General features: G+C 37.7%; 1 protein-coding gene across 10 annotated transcripts in view; it reads left to right on the forward strand.

The window, feature by feature from the left end:
* Positions 1–21,533, forward strand: part of RFX3 (regulatory factor X3) — a 439,811-nt gene that overhangs the window by 224,444 nt on the left and 193,834 nt on the right. The window contains exon 1 of one of the 10 annotated variants that reach the window (XM_026519279.4): positions 1–8,324. This exon is cut by the window's left edge and continues 42,595 nt beyond it. The exons of the other annotated variants lie outside the window; for them this stretch is intronic. The gene's annotated coding sequence lies outside the window, so the exon portion shown is untranslated. The remainder of the gene's footprint in view (positions 8,325–21,533) is intronic. 10 annotated transcript variants of the gene reach the window in all.

Genomic DNA, 21,533 nt, shown 5'->3' on the forward strand with positions numbered 1-21,533 from the left:
CTTAGCCATCTGAAATGACTGGCTGAAACTAAAATGGTCTATAGTAGTAATTAACGTAAAATTCTTTGTGTAGGTTTGTCAAATTATCACACAAGAATCAAGTAGGCGTGTTTTAAGGGCATTTCATATGAAGAAGACCTGAGAATCTGTGATATAACTGTTACTGCCATATCCCAGGGGTAGACCGTCCTATACAAGTGCAATCTCTGGGATGAAGAACGTACAGCCTCTACTGGTGAGAAAATGCCATGATACTGATTTATAGCTTCCAGTTTTAGGAAGTATCTGGGCACTTTATCATAAAAGGGATATTTCAAAGAATCAGCATGGTTTCCTTCTTAATGCTTAACTTTTGTGTCTGTGTGTGTGGAATGAGGAATCATCAGAATAATAGGTATTTTCAGATATTTGAAGAATGGAAGAGGAATTTGCCTCGTTCCATACTTGCATAGCTTTGGAAAGAAAGGATCAGGTATTTGCTGTAGGGGCTGGAAATTGGGCCAGGCATCGGGGATATAGTAGTGACTAAGAGCAAAAAGTGACCTCATCTTTACCCTTTGTGTCACTGACAGTCTGGGGGGGCAGTCAGACATGAAGTGCACAATGGCACGAGTAAAGGTAGATCGCAGTGGTGTGGTGATGACAGCGAGGAAGGAAAGGTACCGCACCCTGAGAGAGCGCAGTCGGGACACTGGATTTGGGCAGTGAGCTCGCCGCTCGCTTGAGGGAGCGAGGCTGGAGATGAGAAAGTGTGTCCTTGAGCTGGGTGCGAGGAGGACAGGGATCCAGGACCAGGGAGCCTCACAGTGGGCAGAGAAGACACCCCCAACCTGAAAAGGAAGCAAGGTTCAGGACACTCTGCCTTTGAAGACTTTGGTAAGAAGTTTATTCTGTGTCTAGGAACAGGAAAAACATTTGCTGGTCTTATCTAGAAGACTGATTTGAATTGGGGACGACATCTGTGGCTACGGTGTGGGAAGTTGACGGGCTTGTGGCCAGAGAGGATGTGATAAACCACCTGAGGAAGGACTGTAGACCACTGAAGCGGAGTTGTGCTGTAGGGCCTGTCCTAGAAGGGGAATTCAGCACTGGGATGGGGGAGAGAGCATTCTATTTGGGGGTGGAAGATGTGGGTTCAGAATCCTGGTTTTGCTAGTTACTAGTTTGGCGGCCTTCTGTCCCTCAAGTAGTGGCACAACTTTTTGCTCAAAGGTTTTGTCAGGATTAGATGATTCTTGTGAATGACTTGTCAACTGTGAAGTGTTCCAGAAAGTGGAAAAATTGAGAAAAAAAATTGTCAACAATGGCCATTATTGGACGGGACAATCTAGTAATGGAATGGAGTTTCTTAAGTGGTTCCTAGTCTAATTATTTGAAGTATTTAAGATTTTTATTATTGTTGGGGCGCCTGGGTGACTCAGTCAGTTAAGCATCCAACTCTTGATTTCTGCTCAGTTATGATCTGAGGGTTGTGAGATCGAGCCCCATGTCAGGCTCTGTGCTCAGCTGGGCATCTGTTGGAAATTCTCTCTTCCTTCCCCTCTACCCGTCCCCCCCCCCCGCTCATTCTCACTCTCTCTCTCTCTCTCAAATAAATCTTAAAAAAAAAAAAAAAGATTTTTATCATTGTAGCTTCAGATCCCCATTCCTCTTCCCAGTTGTCTTGCAGCAATCCTTAACAGGCACAGTCTGAAAATTTATAATGACTCCATACTTTTTGGCTTTCTAGTAGCAGTCAAGTTGCTTGATGTGATTTTAAATCCGATCTACATGAGCTGTTTTTGTCGTGTGTGACCTCGAAAGCAAGAAGCGGCTTTAACGAATCTTGTAGCAAAGCCCTAAAGCAAAAAATTAGGAAATATTAAAAATTGTCAAAGATATGTTTTGGTTAAGTAGTACTTCCATATCTTAAATTATATTTAAGTACATAGAGATACACATGTATTTCTGTGCTAGAGTGTTGCCTGTGTATACATCTGTATGTGTGTGTATCCATGCAAATACACGGAAGATCTCGTAAGTGGAAATATACCATTAGTTTTTGAAGTGCTTCAATTTAAAAACCCAAGTAAAACACATCAGGGTAAAATATGTAGCTGTTTTTTGGAGACAGCTAGGAAGGGAATAATATCTCTAATAACTCACTGAAGGGAGTATGCATTGGTAGCATGTCATTTATTCACATATTTATGCTTGCAAAGTCCACTTGACAAATATTCAGTGAGTACCTAACATGTTTATATGCCTCTCTCTAACCTGCACTTTTATTACAGTTATTTACAGATGTTACCACTAATCTCAAAAATCTGTGTCTTGGTCGAATATGACATGCCCTTTTGCAGGAAACTAAGGCAAAAGACCAGGATGCGAATACAACTTAAAATTTTAAACTTATGCAGTCTTCTGGCATCATCCCAAAGACGGCTTCAGCCATAGCGTTCTGCACATTGAACCAACTGTTAAATGTTATTGTCCTTGAGTATTCTGTTGCTTTGATGGTTATAAGAAGTATTCAATTCTAAATATATTACTGATAGCATATGACTCCTGCATGTTTCTTACTACTTGAGAAGTTGGTGTGCAGAGAGGGAAATGCTGCAGTTCATTCTAGTTATCTAACACATTTTCTTTAGGGAACTAGGATAATAATTGCTGAAAACCAATCGCATTTTAGGGTGTTGAGCCTTGGAAGTTGCTTCTGGATCCATAGCCGAGTAGAAGATATGTCTGAGTAAGAAATCAGCTCTTCCCACAGACTTCCATTTATACTTACAATGACAGTTATCGATGGAGCAGACACTATGCTAAGGATTTTATGTGCGCTTTTGCTTAATCTTTCCAACAACCCTGTGAAGTGTGGGTACTGTTACTCCAGTGTTACAGATGAAGACGCTGGCCTTTGGGGAAGTTCAGTCATGGGGCCAAGTCACTTCTGATTCCAAGACCGCTAACGCTATTTGAAACAGCTGATTTGCCACAAAAGAAGTTGATTGAAATCATTTTAGACTAATCTCCTGGAGCTAGCCTTCTTGCCTTTGCTCTGGTACTATATTAAAAGGATATAACACACAGAGAGCAGATACAAAGGTAGAAATAAGAAAAGGATAGCAATCCCTGAGTCGTAGATTCCTTGTTGTTGCTTTTGTTATAAGTTTTTAAATAGCTAATGCATACACATTAAATAATGTAAAATTATTATTTCGTTATTATTAAATAATGTAAAAAAGTAACTCCGATAGCCTGAGAGTATATACAGCGCCAGGCATGTCTCCCGCCCACTCCAGCCTCCTGTGCTCTCACAAAGAGGCAACCACTGTGTCTAATTTCTAGTTTTTCTTCCAGAGATAGAGTTAGCATGAGTTGATTTTTGAAAAATAAAAACAAAAACATTTGAGCATCGTGTGTAAAGAAACAAACAAACAAGATGGAGGCCGCCAGGACTGGCCCCAAGTGGGGCCGAGCTGGAGGACGCGGGGCTGGACACGGACGAGGCACTCTGTAATGGGACTGTGACCAGGCCATCACGTTAGCCCTCTCCCCATAGGAGTCACAGAGCCCTGCAAGCAGGTTGGCCCTATTTTATAGATGACAAAATTGCTTATTTCCATCCCAGGAGGAGTTGCATGGAGAGCAGCATTCAAACGCAGGGCCGTGCCTCTCATCTTTCCATTATAATGCAGTGCAAACGCCCTCCAGATTTGAGAGTCTTGTGAGCAGTTGTACAATTGCAGTGGTCTAAGATTGACTAAGAGTTTCTCCAGGTAAGCTAGTTAAGCAAACTTCAGAAAACCAAAGGCAATAGCAGATTTTTCTTAACTTTTGAAATACATTTTTTATCTTAGAATAGATTCAGATTTACAGAAAACTTGCAAAGATAGTACGGAGAGTTCCCGGATACCTCTCACCCAGTTTCCCATAGTTTCAACAGGTTGCACCACGATGCGATGCGGTTACTCTTTATTCCCCCTTTCCACACTGTACTCTTTGAAAGGAAACCACTCTGCAGAGCCCACACGTAAGGAGTGGGGAGCCATGTTCCACTCCCTTGAAGGTGGAGTGTCTTCAAAAATTATTTGAAATTCTTCTGCATGTGATTTGTTTCTATTTCCCCGTTTGTTTATTTAGTCATGTATTTATCTAAATATGGATTTGTGGGTATTTATTTTGTACTTTGGATTATGATGCAATACCATTTCATTTTATTGTTCAAATTGTTCCAGCTTTGGTTATTGGGGGCTTTTTAATTGGCCCCTGTATCCCTTTGACGTACCCTTATCATTGTGGGTTTTTTGTTTTTGTTTTGAGTACTTCCTTAGTGTCTGGTGCTATAGGATGCATTAAACTCACCCTAGTATTTTCTGCTCCACTCTTTGAAACATTTCTCCAAATAGCCCTGGCTCCTTTTATTGGAAAATGGTTTAGAAACCAAATCTGGTGCCAATTGTAGTAGCTCTTTTAAAATCAAATATTTAATAGAAAAAGAAGTTTTAGCCGTTGTTTCAGGGAGTGCTGAATTAGGTTATTACAATAAGTTCGATGTTAATATTGCTGGAATATAAAATTTACCTGAGTTGAATAGAGTGATTGCGAGTATTTTTAAGTAAAATTCTAAGAAATAATTATTTTATTACTCTTTCCTGTTACTTTAAAAAAAGCCACCTGTCCTTGATGGCACTTTATCCCAGACCGGAACCTGAGGCAAAACTTCAAAACATGGTAATTTGAAGCAGGTTAGGATTAATTCGAGGATAGTGGAAAGACTTTATACTCCATTAGGAAAATTAACAAGCATGGAGTCTATGGAAAGACATGTAATTCATATTTATGTAAAGAATAATACTTTCTTTTGCATCACTAAGCATTTCAAATTTGTGTATCCAACAGAGGATTGGGAGAGAATATTAAGGGAAAGCAAAAAAAATAGTAAAGAGCAAAAAATGACGAGTATAATGAAAATATCGCGACAGTGGCCCTGATTTATGTCATTTCAGAGGAATATTCCTTATTAGAGATCTGGCCTTTCTAACTCTAGAATTGAGGTATTTGCTGATAGATCAGACAGTTGTTTCGGGGGGCTTGTATGTATATATTTGCCATCTCAGTAGTACTGATAAACATTTCTTGAATGCTTATGTCTTAGTTTTACGTTTTGCCCTGTCTTGCTCTGCAAGCATTCCCTTTTACTCGTCAGCTTCTACCATTTCAATAAGAAAGTTGAATTGCTACAGCTCCTCACGCAGCCAGGTCGGAGGAATCGGGATCTGATAGGCGCCCGCAGAAAATATTATGTTGGTTGAAATAAACAAAATCCTTTTCTAAGAATGAACCATATGCTTTTTCCTCGGCTACAGTTATCCCTATTTGTCCTCACCTATTATATTTAATTTTCTCTTAGTTTCACTGTAAAGAATAGTCTTCTAAATCAGTGTAAATAGAAAAGCATCGGATTAAATGGTGAGCGTGCAGTTGTCAATTAGTAAGCACAGCACTAATGAGGAGGAGAAGCGGGCAGGTGAACACTGAAGCAGGGGTAAAGGAAGCGGTCTCTGCTGAATAAGCAAGCGTAACTCAGGGCACCGGAAAACTGAGTGAGTCGGAGATGCCCAGGGATCCCTCAGATGAGAATAGCGGGAGAGCCCCGAGAGGGATGGAGCGGAGTGTAGAGATGGGGAAATCATGAAAGACGGGCTCTGGCTAAGGGTTGCTGGTGTGTCCGGGGATTGCCAGGGAGCTCATGAGCAGCTGAGAATCTTCTTCAGGGTTCGGTGGAAGAAGTGCTAGAGCCTATGCCCGAAGAGCCTGGAGACACTGACCTAGGACACGATGGAGGGAAACTGAGGTGGATTAAGTGTACGCCCCTGGGCTTGGGGTCCTAGATCATTTAATTTTTAGATTCTCTCTTTCCTGTACCATGTCAGTTAATCCTTACATCAACTCTTTGAGGGAGAGTATTATTAGTTACAGTATTACAGAAGAAGGAAATGAGGCACAGAGGGGGTTGAGAATACGCTGCAAACCACACAGCAGCTAATTGGAGGTAAACTCAGACCAGAGTGTAAAAATTGGAATTTTTGTTTTATTTTATTGTCATTTTTTAAAAAGATTTTATTTTATTATTTGAGAGAGAGCGAGCACCAGCAGAGGGAGGGGCAGAGGGAGAAACAGTTTCCCTGCTGAGCAGGGAGCCTGATGTGGGGATGTGGGACTCGATCCTAGGACCCTGAGATCATGACCTGAGCCAAAGGCAGATGTTTAACTGACTGAGCCCCCCAGGTGCCCCCGAAATTGGAATTTTTAATTTAATTTCCAAGCATTAAGGGGTTGGGGATCAAGATAGACTAAAACCAATTCAGTGTATCATAGGTGCAGACTTCTTAGGGTCTGGGGCAACTAACAATCCTTTTTTGGAGTTAACTGGGTTGAAGTGGTCAAGAGAAAGGAGTTTGAAATGGTGGCTATTAGGTTTAGATAGTTTGGAGCTGCTAAAAAATGAGTGTTACAGCAGGTTGCTATATGTAGAGAGCCTTAGAATGGACTTAAAAGTCATGGTCAGAGCTGATATAGCAGTGTGCTTGGGGATGGGCTGAAAGGTGGAGATGGGTTCTCTTAATTATGATTTCATATTCCCTTTGAACTTGTCAGGATTCCTATTGGCTAGAGAGTGATTTCTGACCCTTCTTTTTTGGGGAGAGTAAATTTTAGGGAGATTATTCTTAGATTCTGGCAAACTGGTTGTTAGTACATTAGTCCATTTGTGAATGGGAAAGGAAAGTAACAAAAACCACTGAATTGTAAGGATGTAATATTTTAAAAATGGTGTGTTTATGTTTACAGAATAAATCTCAAGAGCAAATTAATTATATGTCTGTAGTTCTTGAAGTTAAGTAGGCTAAGTGGGGAGAAAGCATGATTTAATCTTGCTTTATTGCTGGCCAAATCTCTAGGCTGGCCATTTTTTTCCTTTTAATAAAAATGCTTGTGGTTCCTTGTCTTCCCATTAGCTCATAGTTGAGAGCTCTGTTAAGTTGTCTGTGAGACAGCGTGCATTCGGCTTGCCTGATTAAAATTGTTCATGAGAGATCAAGCAGACAAGGGACTTTTAGCATAATTAAAAAAGCGCTGCTAGCTTTTAAAGATGAGATTTCAGAGATTTTCGAATTTATATCCACCTGTAGGGAAGTGTGTTTATGTAATTAGATTCCGGTTCTCTCATGAACCCTTCTTAATTCACACATGCTGTCCTTTCCTTTTATAGAATATCATCTTCTCCTGCAGGAGACAAGAAATGTTGAGAGGAGCCAGAACTTGAATGAACTGAAACATTTCCCTTGAAAGATCACAATGTGATAAGTGACACAATCAGTTACTTCCTTATGTTAAGCTGTTTATTTATGAAAGGAAAGGCAGGAGCAAAATTGAAGATAGTAAAAAATCAAAACAAATTGTGTATCCTGTGTTCTCAGGCTAATCCGAGAAAAATTACACCAACTTTTGGAATATAGTCTCACATGTTTGATGAATGGACATCTTAGTCCAAAGTTTTTTTTTCCAAAGTTTTTTGTCTTTTCATATTGCAGTCCCAAACTTTCCAGTGCTGGGCTCTGAAGTCATTCAGTTCTTATTCTCATTTTACTATCATGTTTCGGAGATAAAAAAACAAAAAGATGATTACACTTAATGTGGTTTAAAATGGCTTCTTCTTTTGTCCTTTTCAAGCAAAGTCCACTGCTATGGCCTGTTTAGTACTTTTTAGAGTGCTTCAGCTTTTTTTAAAAGCGTGTTTCTAAAATACATTTTCCCCTCCCCCTCTAAAATACATTTTGGTTCTTTGGGAAGGAGCCCTTTCTAGCATAAACCAAAATGTTATTGCTATAATGAGACAGCATCTTAGAAGAAAATTACCAAGGTGTGAACTATTTTTTTTTTATCTACATGTACAAGGCATTAATTTCACAAACTAAGGGCTTCTGAACATGTGAACATTTTCTTTAGGGAAAGCATTTTCCTTAACGAATAAGTAATGCTTTGTTTTCACCCAGAAGATTGCTTTAGAACATTTCTTATGTAATTAAAATAATTTTTCCATTAGCAGAGAGTAGTTCTCAAACCTTCTTGACTTTTTTTTCTTAGTTCTATCTTATTTTACATTTTTTAAAAAAGAATTCATTCTAGCCTGATTTTAAAATTAAACAGCAGTGTGCAGAAGGAACCCAAATTATTTTCATGTCAGCTCTGGGCAAGAGAATAAGATGATAAAAGGACCCCGCCAAACTAGAAGGTACGATAGAGAATAAGATGATAAAAGGACCCCGCCAAACTAGAAGGTACGATAAATTATCCCAGTTATATATTAAGACTAATTTCTAGTAACTTAATGAAACATACATTGGCCAGGCATAAAAATGCTTTAATTTAAAATCATAAAGAGTCGAGGAAGAAAGGAGCCTGAAGTTTCAAATGGTGGGATTTTTTTTTTTTTTTTTTTGATGTCTCCTGTTATCTGCAAAGAGGAGAGCACTAAACAAGGTTACATCTTGAAATGGTAAAATCTGTGAATAGTTTTGTTTGTGGGAGGAGGTCACAAAAAGGTTATTCCTCTGGCTTTCTTCTTCTTGACAAGTAATCAGAGTAGTTCACAGATTTCCTGGTTCCAACCATTTTATAGTCTTGAGAATTAATTTTTGCATCAAATTATATATTACCTTTACTTTTGATTAAATGAACTGTTTTAACAGGACCCCACAATCAAGTAAGCTAGCAACAGTTGCTTTAATTAAGATATGATTTAGGTTGAAATCATATAGAATTAACAAGGAGCAGTATATGTGATAATTGTAGCAACGAATTTATCTCTGTTGTAGGCATTATGATTTCTTTTATATACCAAAAAAAAAAAAAGGGAAAACCCTTAAGTTTTCTTTATTCTTGTTTAATTTCAGACACTGGTTTTTATATCCACTTAATTTCTTATTCATCTGTCTGTCCATCATCCATCCATTTATTCAGTAAACATGTATTGAACCTTTCCTGTTGGGCTTGGGTACCAATGATACAGAGATGAATAAGTCTTTGGGGAGATTTTTTTTTCTTTTTTGCTTGAAATAAATCCACAAGTAATTCTTCGTATAAATAGAGTGATGTGTGTAAAAGGAGGTATGTCTAATTGCTGCTGGAATGTCAGAGAAAACTTCAGCAGGGGAGACAATATTTAAACTGAGTCTGGAGGGATGAAAGTTCCTTCACCAGGCCAGAAATCAGAGGAAGGGTGTGTAGAAAAGGGAGAGGAGCAAGTACAAACGAATTGCAATTTTAGAAGGCTGGCGAATATTTTGGTGTTTCTGGAATATACGGGAGAAATACTCAGAGATGATGCTGGGCGAGCAGGCAGGCACGTCTCCCGTCACTGTCTTGATGAGTCCAGACTTGTAAGGCACTGAAGGAAATGAAGCTGGGTAACATGAGAAAGTTTGTATTTTGGAAAAATAAATTGGGCAGGACTATGGAAAATATGTAGAGAGGGAAGAAGGAAACTGCATGCAGCGTTCGTCAGGTGGCTCCTATGTCTTCAGTGAACTAGGAGGCAGTCTCCTATCTTTGGGTTTTGGGGTCAGGCAGACTTAATTTCAGATCTTGAAACTGAAGATCCCTTTAACTTCCTCAGCCTGAGATTTTTTTAACTGTAAAATGGGAATAATAGCTGTCTTGTAGTATTGGAAAATTTATGTGTTCAAAATGCTTAGCTGGGGGCGCCTGGGTGGTTCATTAGGTTAAGCGTCTGCCTTTGGCTCCAGTCATGATCCCGGGGTCCTGGGATCGAGCCCCCTCATCGGGCTTCCTGCTCAGCGGGGAGTCGTCTTCTCCCTCTGCCTCCCCCCACACACACTTGTGCTTTCTCTCTTGCTCACTCTCACTCTCTCTCTCTCTCAAATAAATAAAATCTTCAGAAAAATTGCTTAGCTTAAATTTGTAGGCCGATAAGATATATTCAATAAAGAGTAGCTATTAATTGTTATTGACCTCTAAGTGCTTAGAATTGCAAAGCAAACATTATAGGTGCTCCTTTCTCTCAAGAAATTTATAATAGTTTTACTAATGCAAGAACAAAGAGGACAAACACACACTTTAGAACTTTGACGCTTTCTTTACTGCTTTCCTTATGTGAAAACCCATTGAAAGATTGACAGTTGCCTTCATTAACTTTGCTCTTGAGCTCCTAAATACTTTATATCATTCAAAATATTTGGTGTTGATGGCTTTACAGTCTGATGAATATGATTAAATAAATTTCTCCCCAAGTGGAAGCCACATGCTCTTTTCCCTACCTGGTGCATTTAAAGAGCAAGAAATACCGTCTTGTGTCTCCAGTGGGAATTTCTCCTCCTACTTCACTTAACAGGTGTTGGGTTGAGTTTCTGCTTGAACTCTTTTTGTGACTGTTGAGAGTACTTTCCCTTACAAAGCAGTCCATTCCATGTTTGCATAGCTGCGGTTGTCAGAATATTCTTCATGTGTAGCTGATGCAGCTGCTTTTTATTTTCTACTCCGTGGGCGCTGGTTCCCTCCTGAAGCCACAGACACCAAATCTAACCCATCTCATGGGCTGTACTATCAGCTGTTTGCCAAAAGCCATCATTCCTTTTTTCAGGCTTCTCATTTCCGGGCTTAGTGTATTCTCCCATTTTCCAGGTTTTGTGGTGGTTGATTAAAAAGAAACAAACAAGCAAACAAAAAACCGGTTGTGTCTGAGTATATTTGACCTAAACTGCACATACTGAACGTATACAATTCAATATTTGTATATGTCTGCGAAACCGTCACTGCAGTCAAAATAGTGACTATGTTGTCACTCCAAGAGTTTCCTTGTGTCTCTTTATATTCTCTTGCTTCCACTTCTTCCTGCCCCTTCAACTCAGATCCCACCAGCCCCCCATCCATGTAATCACTTACATGCTTTCAGTCACTCTAAACTAGCTTACATTTCCTAGACGTTTAGATAAATGAAATCATTCAGTATGCTTTTTTGTGCAGCGTCTTTCACCCAGCATGATTATTTTGACATTCATCCGTCCTGTTGCACATAACAATAGTTCATTTCTTTTTAATGATGAGTAGTAGCCTATCATATGGGTAACCCACAGTTAGTTTATCCATTCACCTCTCGATGGAGAAATGGGTTGTGTCCCATTATTGAGTATTATGATTAACGCGGCTGTGACCATTGGTGTACAAGACTTGATGTGGACATAAGCTTGCTTTGTTGGTGTGCGGGTGGTGAATACTTAGTAGTAGAATGGCTGGGTCATATGATAGGTATATATTTAAATTTTTAAGAAACTTCCTGTTTTTCAAACTGGTTGCGCCACTTGACATTCCCCACCAGCATTGTATGAGAGTTCCAGTTCCTCTGCATCCTTACCAACACTTGATATGGTCAGTCTTTGACATTTTAATCATTCTAATGGGTGTGTAGTGGTTACTCTTCGTGGCATTAATTTCCATCTTACCAGGGTTAATGGTTTTGAGCATCTTTTCATGTATTTATTCACCATCTTTTTTACTTCTCTGGTATCTGTTCAAATCTTTTGCCTGCTTTTAATTTTTTTTTTTTTATTACTATTGTTGAATTTTGAGAGTTCATTGTGGATACAGGTCCTCTATTTTCTCCTAGTCAGCTGGTCTTTTTTTATTTCAGTAAGAGTGTCCCGAGGAGCAGAATTATTTAATTTTGAGGAAGTCCCATTTACTAATTTTATCTTTTATGGATTGTGTTATTGGCATCATTTGTAAAAAAAACTTTGCCTAACTCAAGGTCCAAAAGATTTTCTCATTTATTTTTTTCAAGGACCTTTGTGGTTTTTTACATTTAAGTCTGTAGTCCATTTTTGCATTAACTTTGGAATAATTTTAGGCTTGCGGGATAGTTGCAAAGGTAGTGCAGAGAGTTCCTGTGTACCTTTCACCTACTTTCTCTTAGTATTAATATCTTACATAACCACGGTACATTTGTCAAAACTAAGCAACCAGCTTGATACGTCACCCTTAACTGCACTTAAGACTTTATTTGGATTTTATTGGTTTTTCTACTAATATCCATTTTCTGTTCCAGAATTGAATCCAGGTCCACGTTGTGTGTCATCCTCTTGTCTCCTTCATCTTCTCTGATCCTTGATAGTTTCTTCCTTTTTTTTTTTTTTTAAAGATTTTATTTATTTATTTATTTATTTGACAGAGATAGAGACAGCCAGCGAGAGAGGGAACACAAGCAGGGGGAGTGGGAGAGGAAGAAGCAGACTCATAGCAGAAGAGCCTGATGTGGGGCTCGATCCCATAACGCCGGGATCACGCCCTGAGCCGAAGGCAGACGCTTAACCGCTGTGCCACCCAGGCGCCCCGATCCTTGATAGTTTCTTAGTCTCTCCTTCGTTTTGCATGACCTTTAGAGTTTTGAGTGCTACTGGTCAGACATTTTGTAGAATGTCCTGCCATTTGGGTTTGTCTGGTTTTTCTTTTCTTTTGGATGGTGCTGAGATATAACTTATAAAAAGTGCAGGAGATCAAGGAATGAGTTAAGCCCACAATAAGGAAACAATCAAATCCAGCAGGTGCCTCATTCTGCAAGACAACTGGCCTGGTCTCCTCAGTGTGTCAATGTCATAAAAAAAAAAAAAAAAAAAAAAAAAAAAAACTAAGGGAGGAAAGGTGATGAGACTGTTTTAGAGCAAAAGTAACTAAAGAAAACTGAACAACCAAATCCAATGAGGGAACCTTGACTAGATCCTGGTTTGAAAAAAGCCAGCTGCAAAAGACATTTTGGGGACAGTTGGGAAAAATTGAGTATGAACTAGATATTAGATGATATTAGGGAATTACTATTTGATTTTTTGGTGTAATATTATTATTGTGGTTTTGTGGGAGGTCATCATTTTTAGGAACTTCATTCTGAAGTATTTAGGAGTATGTCCAATGTTTTTCTCTTGGTTAGACTGAGGTGATTTTTTGGGGGAGCGGTGCCCTTCTTATCACATCATATCAGGGGCAGGTGAATACATACTGTCAACATGCTTTATCACTAGTGTTGCTTAACCTTGATTACCTGACCAAGGTAATGTTTGCCAGGTTTCTCCACTCTAAAGTTAATCTTTTTTCACCCTTTCTGCACTCTATTCTTGGGGAGCAAGCCACTGAGTATAGTCCATGCTCAAGGGAAATGGGAGGAAAAATTACACCCTAAATCCTAGAGATGGGTATCCACATAAATTACTTGGAATTTTTCTGCAAGAAGATTATGTAAATGGTATTTAATTTTTATCTTTTCTCCCCTATTTATTTTTTCGACCATTTATTATATCAATATGGATTCATGTATTTATTTTATACTTTAGGTTATAATCCAGTACTTCATTACTTATTTTGTTGCTCACCTCATTCTAGCACTGGCCATTGGGACCTCTTTTAGGTTGGTTCCTGTGTCCTTTTGACTTGACTCCTCCTACTCCTTTCTCCCAGCACTTCCTTGTTTTCTGACACTACAAGATGCGTAAGGCTCATCTTTTATTTTCAGTGCCTCAGCCCTAGAATCAGCCATTTCTCAAAGGAGCCCTAGTTCCTTTTGTGGTGGTGTGTTATTTAGAAACCAACATCTGGGCACCGGGTTTGCTTGTTGCCACTACTGGGGTGTCACTATGTATAGATTCTCTCAGCAGGCAGAGCAAGGAAATATATTTGTGTGTGCTAATCCTTGGATATACAGATCTATACTTCTACGTCTCACCATTTGTATATCTCTATTAAGCTAACTGTGAGTTCATACTGATATCTTTGATGCTAAACCAGTACCATGTGGTTCATTCTTTATCCATGATGTCCCTCTCCCAACTGTGAGAAACATGGCTCCCACCATCCATTTACTTATTTGTTCACCCCCAGTATACATGTAAAGCAGTTTCAAAGTTGTTAACCTGTGCCCTACAATCCGTTTTGAATTAATTTTTGCATATGGTGTGAGATATGGATCAAAGTTCATTTTCTAAAAATATGAATATCCAATTCTTTTAGCAATATCTGTTTAAAAGGTTATCCTTTCTTCATGATTGTCTTTCATCTTTGTTGTCCATTTATGTGTGGGTCAATTTTGGAACTCTCTATAACATTCTAGTGGTGTGTTTGTCCGTTTTTCCTCCAATAACATTGTCTTGATTACTATAGATTGATGAATGTAAATCTCAAAATCAGATAGTGTTGTTAGTCCTCCTCTTTTCTTCTTCTTTTTCAAAGTTATTTTAGCTGTTTTATGTTCTTTGCATCTCATATGAATTTTAGAATCAGCTTGTCAAGTTTTATTAAAAAAAAAGCCTATTGGGTTATGGATTTAGATTGCATTGAATCTTTAGAACAATTTCGGAAGCATTGACAACTAAACAGTATTGAGTCATGTAATCCATGAACAAGTAATACCTCTCTATTTATTTATGTGTTTAATTTCTCTCAGAAGTGTCTTGTAGTTTTCAGCGTCCAGGTCTTATACTACCTTTGTGGGGTTTATCCCTAAGTATTTCTTATGTATTGATGCTATTGTAAATGGTATTGCTTTCTAATTGCAACTTCCAAAGTTTGGTTGTTAGTAAATAGACATATGGTTGCTTTTTGAATATTGATTTTGTACCATGCAACCGTATTAAATTTACTAGTTCTTATAGCCATTTTATAGATTCTTTCTGATTTTCTATGTAGAGGATCATGTTTGTGAATAAAGAACATTGTATTTTATACTTTAAAATCTGGATACGGGATACGGGTGGCTCAGTCAATTAAGCATCTGACTCTTGATTTTGGCTCAGTGCATGGTCTCAGGGTTGTGAGATAGAGCCCCAAGTTGGGCTCCACACTCAGCGGAGAGTCTGCTTGGGATTCTCTCTCTCCTTCTCCCTCTGCCTCCCCCCCCCAACTTGCTCGCACTCTTTCTCCCTCAAATCAGTCAATCCAATCAATCAGTCAATCTTTAAAATCTAGGTACTTTTTATTTCTTTTTCTTGCCTAATTGCACTGGCGAGAACCTCTAGCACAATGTTGAATAAAAATGATGAGAGCTGCCATTTCTGTTTTGTTCTTGATCATAGAGGAGAAATATTCAGGGTTTCACTATTAAGTATGTCAACTCTAGGTTTTTCATAGATGTTCTTTATCTGGCTGAAGACATTCCCTTTTATTGCTACTTTGTTAAAGATTTTTATCAGAAATGAATGTTGGATTTTGTCAAATGCTTTTTTTAGTGTCTATTTAGATTTATGAGTTTTTCTTGTGTTAGTTTCTTAATATGTTAATTACATTTAAACCACCCTTGAAACCCTAAACTAGTTTTGAAATCCTGAGATTGAACCTACTTGCTCTTGATGTGTTATCCTTTGTAGAGATTGTTGGATTCAACATTTTAGAATTTTTATATTTATGTTTATGAGGCTATGGTCTGTAATTTCCTTTTTTTCAGTATCTCTTCTGTTGTATCAGAATGATGCTGGTTTCATAGTATTGGTTGGAAAGTACTCTTTTATCTCTCATTTTTGAGAAAATTGTTAGGATTATTTATTCTTTAAATGTTTGATACAGTTCACCATCAAAGCCATGTGGGCCTGAAGTTCTCCTTTTGGGAAGGTTTTTAACTACAAATTTAATTTCTTTAATAGATATAGGCTTATTCACATTATCTATTTCTTCTTGAGTGAGCTTTGATAATTTGTCTCTTTCAAGGAAAATGAGGTTTCTTCTAAGTTGTCAAGTTTATTGGCATAAAATTATTATAAGATTCCCATATTGTAGATTCTGAAGTGATGTCACCTCTCATTCTTGACATTACTAAATTATGTCTTTTAATTTCTGATCAGCCTATCTACAGATTTATCAATTTTATTGACCATTTTCAAAAACGAGCTTATACTTCACTGACTTTTCCCATTTTTCTGTTTTCTGTATTACTGAATTCTGCTATGATCTTTTTAAAAAAAATATTCAACAATTCTATACATTACTGAGTGCTTATTACAATAAGTGTATTCTTAATCCTCTTTATCTGTCTCACCCATTTACCCACCCACCTCTGCTCTGTCAACCACCAAAAATCATAACAGAATTCAACTAGTGGAAGTTTTATGACTTCTTATCAGTTTGGATGACTGTTCTTTTTCTTGTCTCATTGTTAAAGCTAGGACTTCAGCACTGTGTTGCATAAAAGTGATGAAAGTAGACACCCTTGTCTTATTTTCCTGATCTTTCACTCTTTAAACATGACATGATACCATATATAGAAAATCCTAAAGATTCCACCAAAAAACTACCAGAACTGATAAATGATTTCAGTAGTGTTACAAGATACAAAATTAACATACAGAAATCTGTTGCATCTCTATTAACTAAAAGTGAAGTAGCAGAAAGAGAAATTAAGAAAATGATCCCATTTATAATTGCACCCAAAATAATAAAATATCTCGGAATAAACTTAACCAAGGAGATGAAGGACCTCTAATCTGAAGAAATAAAACATTCATAAAAGAAATTAAAGATGACACAGATAGGAAGATATTCCATGCTCATGGACCGGATGAACCAGTACTGTTAAAAAGTCCGTATTACCCAAAGCAATCTACAGATTTAATGCCGTCTTTATCAAAATATCAACAGCATTTTACACAGAACTAGAACAAAAAATCCTAAAATTTGTATGTAATCACAGAAGACCCCAAAGAGCCAAAGCAATCTTGAGAAAGAAGAACAAAGCTGGAGGTGTCATGATCTCAGATTTCAAGATATGCTACACAAAGCTATAGTAATCAAGAGTGTATGGTACTGGCACAAACACAGACACATATCAGTAGAACAAAATAGAGAGCCCAGAAATAAAATCTTTAAATGTACTCATTCCCCTCCCCCCCCAGTTTTATAAGGTAAAAGCAGAGACAATTAGGCTAAAACATGTCTTCTGTTCTACTACAGATATTTCTTACTATAGATTTCTCTCTAAGTACTACTTTATGGCATCCTACAAATTTGGTATGGTGTGCTTTCATTTTCATCCAGCTTAAAATATTTTTTTAACCCCACTTTTGGTTTCTTCATTGATCATTTGGTTATTTAGAAGTATCTTTTTATGTTTTAAAATATTCAGGACCTTTCAGAGATCTTTGTTATTATTTTCTAATTTATTTCAGTTGTGAGCAGAGAACATAGAACAAATCTTGGCTCCTTTTACATTTGAGACCTGTTTTATGGCCAGGATATTGTGTACCTTGGTTTCTATCAATTTTTGCTTCATGTATTTTGAAGCTCAATTATTAGGTCCATACATTTAAGAGTATTGCATTCTGTTAATGACTTAATCACTTTATCATTATGAAATTATCCTTCGTGTTCCTGGTAGTAGTTCTATTCTGAAATCAATTTCTTTCTGATATTAACATAGCCACTCCAGGTTTTTTTCACTAGTTAGTATGGTATGTCTTTTTTATCCTTTTGTTTTTAAGCTATTTATGTCTATATTTGAGTTACATTTCTTAAAGACAGCATATTGTTGGATCTTGCTTTTTTAGGAGTCCGATAATATCTGCCTTTTAATTGGAGTGTTTAGATCGTTTACATTTACTATGGTTGTTGATCTGGTTTAAGTCTGTCATCTTGCTATTTGTTCTCTTTGTCTCATCTGTTCTTTGTTTCCTTTTTTTTTTTTTTTTTTAAGATTTATTTATTTATGAGAGAGAGAGGGAGAGAGAGACAATGGGGGTGGGGGCCAGATGGAGCAGGAGAGAGAGAATCTCCAGCAGACTCCCTGCTGAGTGCTGAACCCTACGCAGGGCTTGACCCCGGGACTCCCAGATCATGACATGAGATGAAATCAAGAGTCTGATGCTTAACCAACTGAGTCACCCAGCACCCCTCTGTGTTCCCTTTTTATCTTTCTCTTTTTTTAAAAATCTCCTTTTGTTTCTTTATTAGTATACTGTTTCTCTCATGGTTTCTAGACTCTTTAAACATTCTGGTTGTCATCTGGGTTAGCTTTAATTTAATTAAAAGTAAATATAGACTTACTATGTCAACCTCTCAAAGCTTGAATTTCTAATGTCTTCTAAGAGTCTTTGACTAGAGATTTATAAGGGTTATTTTCCTATCCTAAAAAATTGCTTGCTAATTTTACATGTGCTGTAGTCCTTAAATATTAATATAGTTAAATATTGTAGTTGATGTTAAATGACCTTTTTTTGGGATCAACCTTTGTCTTCTATGCTCTTCTCATTCCTTGATGCAAGACTCTGTGTGAGAGGGTGACACACTCCCAGCAGGCCTGGGGGGGCTTACTTCTAAGGACCATATGAAGAGCATCTTGGAGAAGGCAGCTTGCATTCCTAGGTTTACCAGTCTTTATCTTTGTTGATTCAGGGTGCTTTCTCATTTTATTTAGGGAGAAAGGCAAAAGAGGAGAGATAAATCATTAGTTATTTTTCTGTCTCCATCTCTCCTCTACCCATTCTTTACCAAATAAACAGATCGGTGGATTATGTTTTTCAAAAAGTCGAGAAACATTTTGTTATTTAGGTTTCTGTTTTGTTTTGTTTTTATTCCCCCCCCCCCCATTCAGTTTTAAAGAAGTGTATCCAATATGCCATCCACATGGAGAGAGGGCATTCCAGGTTTTGTAATTCCTATAGAAAAGGTAATGGCATAAAGAAGGGAAAAAGGAGAGATGTGGTTAGGCTAGAGTAATGCTGTGGTTATTTTGTCACATTTGGAAATGGGCAAATCAGTACTCCTCTATCTTGAATCTAGAAAGTGGTGAGATCTATGTGTGGGCTCCCTAGAGGCCTGTACTTGAATTATCTCCATTCACCCTGGCCTAGCCCTGAGGAAAAAGAACTCCAAATTCCTCCTTTCCTGAAGTTGCCTTGTTCTTAGAGGATTTCCTGGAAGCAGCTTTGTCACTAGAGGATTTTTGTCAAAGTAGCTCTAATTTCTAGAAGATATGTAAATCAGGGTATTCTTGTTCATTCTTTATTCTTCGTCTGGCTCTTAAAATTTCAAAGAGACAGAATGTGGTACATCCCTATTAAATGCAGGTGCTTTCTGCCCTGTTTACTTCAGACAGTTGAGTGTCTATAGTGGTTTGGACTGATGGTTTGTAAGCTGATGAACGGATGCCAAAAACTAAATGTCTCTTGAGTACAGTGGAGCCTATAGTCTAGTCTCCATGAATATTAGGGCACTGTGCCAACTTGAGCTGGCTTAATTCTACAAGCAGGAGCCCTTTGCAGAAGGATTCATGGTAATTAACCAATTCGAAGTGCAATATTTTCCTTTCATTAATTTGGCAGAAAACAACTAAATATCTACAGCAAGAATGTTTTTGACATTTTCATTTGCCTGCTTGGAAAATAATGGATACTTTGAATTGTGCTATAAAAGAAAACTATTAGGATTTTGTCATTTTCATTTTAACTTCCTAACAGAGATGTGGATTGCTCAGTTAGAAATTATTTTTGAAAAATTAAGTAAGGGGTGGGGGCATGGGTTAAATAGGTGATGGGGTTTAGGGAGGGCACTTATTGTGACGAGCACCAGGTGATGTATGGAAGTATTGAATCACTATATCGTATGCCGGAAACTAATATTATACTGTATGCTAACTAACTGGAATAAAACAAATTAAAAATTAAGTAGGAAAGGTGGGCTGCAGGGGTAACCAGAATTGATTCATATTTTGAGGTGTGATTGCTTGCAGGAGGTTCTTTGGGAGTTTATTGGCTCAAACCCATTGCTTTTTACGTCTCTGAATGTCTGACTAGTAGAATTCCAGTTGGGTGGGATGATTTCCTATCCTTCCTCCCTGCTCCAGTTATTTTTCTAGTTGAACTGTTGCTTGGAATTTCTCTCTCCTTTTTCTTTTGGGTTAAGGAAATATTTGTTATCACAGTCAGCTCATTCCTTTTAGAAGTGTATGAGGACCCGTCACCTGAAACGAAGTATTTTGAGAAATTTTGGAGCTAAAGGCTCAGTGATGGTAAATGTTTCCTTGGAAGAATTAGAGAATTATGTATTTATTTTTTAAGAATATATTAGTCTTCATATTAATACTGTTATCTGCTGATAACATTTATCCTTTCAAAAGTATGTTTAATAGTACTCATACCTTTGATTACTAGGCTCTGGCTATAAAAAACTTGATTCTTCGATTTGATGTTTTCCCCTTGTGCTATTTTGACACATTTTTGTGTATGTTTTTGTTTTTATATAGGCTTTGTAAACTGGATATATTTAGTTAGAAAGATACTATTTTATTTTTATTACTTTAGTTTTAAGTATGGGAGATTCATTTCAACCTATCTAAACACAGAAATGTGGAAGGTTATTGGGATAACTCCTGCAGTCCCAAAGAATAGCTTGGCCTCATGAGCAACTGAAATGTGCCGTTGGTAAAGCCATTAGGAACCTAGGTAGTACGCTCCCCATCTTTTATATTTGTTTCTCTCTGCATGTCTCTCACTTCTTCACACTCTATAAATTTTATTTCGGACGGACATGACCGAATATAGTTGCCCACCACCACCCTTTTAGTTAATCGGTTAGAGTGACCAGCCTAGACGGAGGAGATCCTAGTTGCAAAAATCCCAGGACAGAGAATGTGGACCGGCTTGGATCAGGTGTCTGCATTTGATCTAGTCAGCTATTGGTAAGAGGGCAGCATCATAAAGTACACATTGGCCACTCTGGCCCCACTCACATGAAAGGCAGCCTTTTTACTTTAAGAGATAGCTGCATTCTAAAAATTGGACAATAAAAGAAAATGTCTGTGAACATAAACAGTCGTCTGTCCTTTCAATCTATAAATATTTTTGTGCCCATTTGGATCAGAAGCTGTGCTAATTAGCAGGGATTCAGTGGCTAATGAAATAAATGTAGATCTTGACCATGAGGAACTTACATTTAGTAGGGGAATTTTTAAATGTCAGCCGACAAGTAATGATTATAAAATGTGATAAGTGCTTTGAAGAAGATACACAGGGCTGAACTAGAGAACCAGATTTGGAGCCAGTGGGGAGTGGGGCAGTGGCAGGGAGAGTAAGGACATTTCCTCTTTGTCCTGTTTCCCAAAGAGATGATTTTTATGTTTAGACTTGGTAGATTAGGGGAGGATATTTCTATCGGAGAAAGTCATATGAACAAAGGTGTTGAAGTATAAGGAATGCTGAATCCTTAAGAAAAGAAAAGGTGACCATTTGGATGAAATCTAGAAGAGTTTGAAATAAATTTGTCAATAACAACTAGCCGTTATACCATCTACATGGACCAAGACTGTGACTTAGAGATTTAGCTCAGTGACGTTTATTAGAAAAATGTTAAAGAGTCTGTTAGATTTGGGAGGCTTAAAAGCTAGGATGAACGTGATGAAGACTGGATGACACCCAGCAGTGATTTGAGGCAGAGCATGACATTCTATTAGAAGCTTATTATTTGTTTATTCATGTGTTCCTTAAACATTTGCTTTATTATGTGTCAGG

The sequence above is a fragment of the Ursus arctos genome, unplaced genomic scaffold, assembly GCF_023065955.2.
Source record: "Ursus arctos isolate Adak ecotype North America unplaced genomic scaffold, UrsArc2.0 scaffold_33, whole genome shotgun sequence".
NCBI classification, from domain to species: Eukaryota; Metazoa; Chordata; class Mammalia; order Carnivora; family Ursidae; genus Ursus; species Ursus arctos.